This window comes from Sinocyclocheilus anshuiensis, unplaced genomic scaffold (assembly GCF_001515605.1).
Source record: "Sinocyclocheilus anshuiensis isolate Anshui unplaced genomic scaffold, SAMN03320099.WGS_v1.1 scaffold861, whole genome shotgun sequence".
Lineage (NCBI taxonomy): Eukaryota > Metazoa > Chordata > Actinopteri > Cypriniformes > Cyprinidae > Sinocyclocheilus > Sinocyclocheilus anshuiensis.
This window is the reverse complement of record NW_015554217.1, coordinates 574,360-581,842: the sequence shown is the minus strand read 5'-3', so window position 1 is coordinate 581,842 and position 7,483 is coordinate 574,360. Positions and strand designations below refer to the sequence as shown.

General features: G+C 36.7%; 1 protein-coding gene across 1 annotated transcript in view; it reads right to left on the bottom strand.

Moving 5' to 3' along the window:
- The window catches only part of LOC107671122 (gamma-adducin-like), a 12,335-nt gene extending 11,757 nt beyond the window's left edge, over positions 1 to 578 (bottom strand). Inside the window, exon 1 of the mRNA XM_016463970.1 lies at positions 412 to 578. The gene's annotated coding sequence lies outside the window, so the exon portion shown is untranslated. The remainder of the gene's footprint in view (positions 1 to 411) is intronic.
- Between the last annotated feature and the right edge of the window lie 6,905 nt (positions 579 to 7,483).

Sequence of the window (7,483 nt, the reverse complement as noted above, 5' to 3'; positions counted from 1 at the left end):
AAAAAAAAAAAAAAAAAAAAAAAAAAAAAGAAAGAAGAAGAAAAAAATCGCGTCCTGAATCCGCGATCCGAATAGGTTTGCAACAGAACTGCGCAAACATGCCCCGAAATGCTGTCTAGGTAGGCAGTTCAAAAGGTATTGATGCACTACGTTAATATTGTGTAGCTGCTGCATTATATAACTCAATATGAAATTTAAGATGAGAACTAACTTCACATCCATAAAGATTAGAATTCTTTAAAATCGAACATAGGCCTATTTATTTTGACTTATTTTTAATGCATTTAAAGATCACTTATAATTGGAAAAGTCGCGCAGTTCTTGCTTTGCAGTAGCACTTTATCAAAAATGTTGCGTTCATCCATCTAAACAAGTCCATTGATTACATAAAGGAATATATAGGCTACTCACCTTTCTTGGTCTCAGTTTAAATTTAATCCCAGAATTGCAGCGGGAAACACAATAACTAACAAAATAATTCAGCTTCAGCCAGGATAACTAACAACAGCACATCAGACGCATCCGAGTTTCTTCTCTCTGGAACCGTAGGACTGTGTTGCGAGTCCACGCACGGCCGTGAGCACCGTGGATGTGTGAGAAGTTTTTTGCGTGGGAACTTGATGAGAGGATCACGTGACCAGTCCTGTCCGCCCACTAAACTCTCGCCTTGGCAGGACCACCACGACCTCCCCGAGCCTTATCTTTAAAATACACAGATAGAGTTTATACAAACGCGAAGATACGAGCCAGATGTTAGACATCAAACGCACACATTTTATACAGCCCTGCTGAAGCTGGGTTGTTTGGCTTTATAGCAGTTTTACTAGTAAACATTTATAAATAATGAACATGTAGGCCTATATATAATATATTCTATTGCCCATAAAAAGCTTGCTGAATGTATGTCGCACATATAAACTGACCCTGAGGCTTTTGGTTATTTGTGAGCCTGTTTGCATCTGTCTGAGTGTAAGTAAAAATAATGCTATAAGGCTTTTAATGCATGTTTACTTCATAAACTTATTGAATGACCTATGTTATTACTTTTTTTAATTACATGTCTTAAAAAGCACTAGGATTATCCCCCATAACACAAGTTGGTTTAGCTCCAAACTCTCAGCTAGCACACTGAGCTAAAACTCCCAAGATAAGAATAGAATAAGAAAACAAAGTGAAGTTGTAAAGTTGTCTCATTTTCATGATGTTTCTTACACTTTCAGCTTCACACAAATACACACTTTATAACACAGTACAAAGCTTATCTATGTCAAAACAGCTCTGAACTTGAGTTTAGCCTCCTGGATCTGACATCTCATGACTGGTTCTGTTCTTTTTCATCCACCATACATTGTTCTCTCAGTGAATCATTTAACCATGCACATGCCATTGTGCACTGTGTTAATATGAAGGAATTTTCTGTATTGATTTTTCAAAGGTGTTTTTCTTGTATTCTTAATTATGCATTGCAGTGCGGGTTAAAGGAAATGTCTGTAAACCTTAACCATTTTTCTACTGATTTTTTTCTTTTCACAGGGTAGAACATAGAGTTAGTTATGGGAGTTACATGTATTAAAGTTTTTAGAAAACTTGCTTCAATTTGAATTAATAGTGTTTGTATCTTGTATACTACAACAACTCCTTTAGGATGATGGAGTTGGAAAGAAAGACTTGGCTGACATAAAAGTCAGTCCCATGTGCATATTGTTCCACCTCTGACCTTAAGCACAACTATGTTGTGTTCCATTACACTCATGACCTCTGTCCTAAAATCTTGTCATTAAGACAGGTTGGGGGTGCAGGTCCATATACTGTGTGTATATCATTTTTTAAATAGATCTGGAGGAGGGTGACTGCTTCTATGTCTTTGAGTTTCTAGATGTCACAGAATAGTACAAATAGGCTAACTCAAGTGGACATTTTAAAGACAGAAAAAAGCGAGTAAAAAGTCTCATGTCTCAAGTTAGGCACATCTGGCCAATTTCCCACAAGGATCTTGCATAACCGCAGGGCTGTTTATTCTTGAGACATACACACAAACTGTTGACTCTTATCTTCCCATTCTGCTCTGTTCGATTCAGATGATCTGTTTTGGAGATGGTTTTATCATGATATCATATGACTGTAATTAAGCTCTGTTGGAACTGAAAATTACACTTTCTAATGTTGTTTTTGTGCAGTAGTTGAATAATTAAAGTATCATGCATTACAATACTTTGCATTTCAGTCTGTGGTATTTTAGTTAGTGCTTTTTTGGCAGGCGACATGATTGCTGGCATTTTAGAGGTTATTTATATTGGAAATTTCACCAGCTGTTTTTGTGTTGGCTTGCAGCTGAATTGTTTGGTTGTAATTTCATGTGATACTGCACATGAGCAGCCTGTGACACATTTTAAGGCCATGTAAAATCAAAATGGGTTTTGTGGCTCACATAAAATCAAGTTTCTGCATGCATCTTTAAAGCTTCAGCAGTGCTGTAGTAATACCATGATTATAGTGTAGTAACCATGCTGTATTGTTAGTGAATATTATGTGTGCATGCTGCTGCATACAGTACAGTGAGCTTCTGCAGTGTCTCTCCCTTTACAATCCGCTCTCACCTCCGCCTACACTCACTCCATACAGCGTGACTCATGTTCATGTATCTGAGAGACAGAACAAGGGAGAGACAAAATACTAGATAGAGAAAATGTAATGTATTTTGAAATCATATAGAGTGCTCAACCTAGCATCTGCTTCTATATGCATGTCAGTAAGAAAAAGTAATTCATGCTTTGTTCTCAATCTCTGATTTTTCCTCTATTGTTCATATTCTATTGTAATTCTCTTTCTTCTGACAGTTATTAAAAATTCACATGTAGAATAAAATGCTGACCTGAGATCAGCTCCAGCTGTTTACTGAATTGTTTTTATTGGAATATAAAAGAGTCTCCTCTCGGCATGGAGTCATGCTGTTCTCTGGTGGATGTTTGTTGAACTATACAGAGAAATAAGAGAATGTTGATGTCTTAGAACTACTGAACTTAAAGGGGTAGTTCACACACACACACACACACACACACACACACACACACACAAATTATTAGTAGGCCTACCTAAATGGTACATGTATGTAACTTTTGAAAGGATACTGCGCCAGTGACAGCTTTCGTAGCTTTTTTTTTCCTGAATTTGTGTGTGCCACAAAAATAAACAAATTAAAAAATGACATAAATACATATAAAATATAAACAAACAAACATACATACATTGCTGTTTGAACCCAACATTCTGTAAAATGTCTTCTTCTTAAACATAAATAAGTAAATAAATACATACATACATATACATTTTCAAAATACCAGTCTTTCCTGTTTGGAAGCATATGGGTAGCAGTATTCAATATTCAATATTTCAAATTGAATATTGCTACCCATATGCTTCCATATTCCAGATCCATGTTTCTTGGATAATTTAACAATCCAGGGATTACTAGGGGGTCTGTAAAAGTACTGCAAGGATATTTATACTAATTCCTATGCATTTGTTAATTTCACGTTTTCTAGATTACATTAGAAAACATTAGCTAACATGCATTATGAAGGAAAAATAATCAACAATTAACAATAATATACTTAAAAATTAAAATTAACCAAGATTTAATAAATACTGTAAAAGTGTTGTTCATTTATGGTACAAAATGACAAATATTAACCTTATTGTATATAACCTTATTGTAAAGTGTTACCATAAATTCTTGAATAAACATTAACTCATGATCTGATAAGAAATTATATAGCCTATACTGTAATAATGTTTTACTGAATATTATTATTATAAGAAAATCTTTTTTATATTAGTAGTCCTTCTAGTTCTGTATAGGTTGAAACTCCATGTCTGAGATAATCGATAGTAGAAGTTTAGCAAGTTCATTATGGTAAAAATACCATGTATAGTAAATAATTTTTTTCATGACAAAAACATAATATTAATGTAAGGCAGTGGTCTCAAACTCAATTCCTGGGCCACAGCTCTACACAGTTTTGCTTCAACCCTAATCAAACAGACCTGGGGCCTGTACCATGATGATGGCTGAACAAACTCGGGGTTACAGGATTAGTTTTGAGTTGACAAAACCAAACCAGTCCAATCCGACTTTGTTGGTACCATGAAGCTCATCATCAGCTTTCTCTGTCAACTCAGGCTTGATCCTGAGTTAATGGAGCACCTGCACATGAAAGAGTGACATCAGTAATGAACAGCCAATCAGATGCCTTGAAACTGTGATTCACTTCTTGAGAGAGAGTCAGTGCGATTCACTACCAAAGATTAAAGGGGTCATATGATTAAAATATTGAACAATATGAAGAATTTAAACACATTTACAAGATGAAACGATCTATCCATGAAAGAGGAAAACTTAAAGAAAACATCTTGCCTTATAAGTGCAAGTAAAAGTTGTAAAGTTAGTTAATAGAGTTGATAATATTTATAGGTATAAAAACACTTAAAAATCTAAGCTCATATGTAGTCATGTTTAAAGCTATTGATTCTAAAACATATTTATATAGCATATTATCTATATGTTTATATTAATTTAAAATAAAATCTTAATAATTACTATTAAACTAAGCTAGCTTGTGTAATGGATTAAGGGTATAATAATTCTATAAATCATATAAAATAATTATAAAAAATAATCATCTCTAAATTTAAATTCAGACAATTTTATCTTTAAAAATGTTTTACTATGAAGCGTCATTTAATTTGGAGTAAGAGAAACTGGGGGAGTGGCTTTATTGCGTCAGACATGTGTCACTTTGCTTGAAGCTGAATGGTCAAATTTCACTTTGAAATCTCTAAACCAGAACATAACCTGCCCCAGAGCAGATTAGCTGTGGAGTGTAAATTACTAAGGCAATGAATGCCGCTAAAAGCCAAGCCACTTTCATGGTACCTAAAACCCAGGATTGGTGCAAACTAAACTGAAATTTACCTGGCTAGCCAGCTAATCTGGCTTCATGGTACTGGCCCCTGATCCAGCTAATCAAGGTCTTCGGGATTAGAATTGTGTTTCAAACCACTGATGTAAGTCATATTTGAGACACTAGGTGGCAGTAAAGATTTAATCAATGCCGCGTGCTTTAAAGAGGCCGTTATCACTGGAGTGTTACAACATCTTCACTAATGAATACTATCTATTAATTAAACTAGTCCAAATGGATGCTCATGAATATAATCATTTTTTATGTCATATTATTACCATTTCAATGCACAAACCTAAAACCCAGGCAAAATTAGAACTGTAAAGATTTAAAGATAATCACTTACAGAGGTGTGAGAGTTCAGCTCGTTCAATTACCTCATGCCGCTGGCCTGCTCTTGAATCATCTGAACCCTGAAACCAACAAATGAAAGGAGGACACCGCCCGGGGCATCAAATCAATCTCTCCCACTCTCTCTCCCTCTGTCCTGTTGTGAGATACCTGCATAATATTAGTTACAGACAGCACCTTTGTCTTTATTACACACACACACACACACACACACACACACACACGGCCGGACTTACCATTGGGCTTGAATGGGCTGCAGCCCAGGGGCCCCGCCTTGTAGGGGTTCTTTTACACACACACACACACACACACACACACACACACACACACACACACAAGCACAGACCATCCTACCATTAGCAGAAACCATTTAGCATATTTACATATTCATTAATACATTAATTAGCATAATGCAGGTTTTACTATCCTTGTGGTGACATTTGGCCCCCACAATATAGTCAAAACCAGACCCACAAACAATCATATTCATATCATATACAGTGTGAATGTGTGTGTGTGTGTGTGCATACTTTTAAGCCTGCATTTGTGTGTCTGTGCTCATATCTCATAATAATTCAAGGCCACTCTCCAACACAAGAACAAAAAGAATATAACATCCTCCATCCACAGGAGGATGTGTCTCACCCGATTCCCGTTCAGATTAATGTGACAGATGCCCTCCGATTGTTTGAAGCATATTATTTACACCATCCTTTTCAACTCCAAGTCCAAGTATAAATGCGTTTCGCTTGCCTGTGATGCTTTGACACATACAATTAAATAGAAAGGGGTCAGAGGTCAAGGCTTAGGATTCGTAGACCTATCCACCTCAGCTCTTCTTTACGATAAATGATGGCTACTATAGGCTACACTCACGTCAGTTACAAGGAATTTTCTCTCCTCCAACTTGAAAATAACAACTCAAGCGCTCTAAAGGCCTGCTGACACCAAAGCGATAACTATAACTTTAAAGTTTTAATTATTTAATAATTTTATGAGAACTGGGATGTCCACACTACAACTATAACAATAAAGACAGAGGAACAATATTGTTGGAATCCCTTTCAGAACTATTTTTTTTTTCCAGCTGATGCCTGATAAAAACATTGACAGTCAATCAAAATCCACCCGACTTTAAAGAGCTCAAGCCTTGGCTTGGCAGACAACATAACTGCAGCACACTTATAAAAACAGAATGTTATTGTTGTTACAGAGGAGGCTCCCGTATCGCCTCCTCCTCACCACCAGAGGGAACCCTCTCCTGAATATTGACTATATCCATTCGGACTCTAGTACCCATCATGCCGCATACCTGGGACTGATTGCACGCACACACCTGCACCTTATTACATTCACTATTTAAACCGCACTCTCACACCAGCTCTCTGTGAAGTCTTGATTTGCCCCGGCTGTCACTATTGAGCGTTTATCTGTTTCTTGCCTACCTGTTTTGACCTTGGACTGTTTATTGTTTTCTGATCATTCTCTGCCTGCCCTTACTCGGATTGTTCTTTGGATATTTTTCTTACAAAAACACATGGATTCGCTACAGGAGGCCCTTTTTAGGGCAATTTTTTCATATTTAGAATAAGAACAAGTTCTTGAGTCATCATATAGGCGGGAAGGCAATGAGGTTGGAAGTGGGAATGGGAAATTTCAACACTGGAATTTTGGCCTCGGTCTTGATGGCATAACTCACCCGTACAGTTCAGCAGCGGAGCAACATGTCACTGAAAAGTAGTGCGTATTGAATTGATTATAAATGTTAAATAATACATGAATTATAGTTTTAGATGTTAATAACTGAACCTCTGAACTTAAAGTCATGTTTTGTTTGTTGTCTGGACTAGCCTGCTTGTCTGCAACCTGGTTACTTTGTTGTAATACATCAGGCGTTAAGATTTAAATGGGTTAGTAGTTTATTCGAGCTCTGGGAGCATTACGTCTTCCTCCACGACCTTACTGTAATTCTCGTTCCCTAGAAAACGGCAATTTCTCATGCCCGCTCACTATATCCGCTGCCCTCAGCAGCTGCACTGCCTTTAAACTAACATGTTTTCGCTTGTGAGTGTTTATGGATAACACCGTCTACATGGGGTTGGCAGCTCATTACTCCACATTGCAGTCATGACCCATAGCATATTAGTCATATATGAATTGCAGCCATTCAG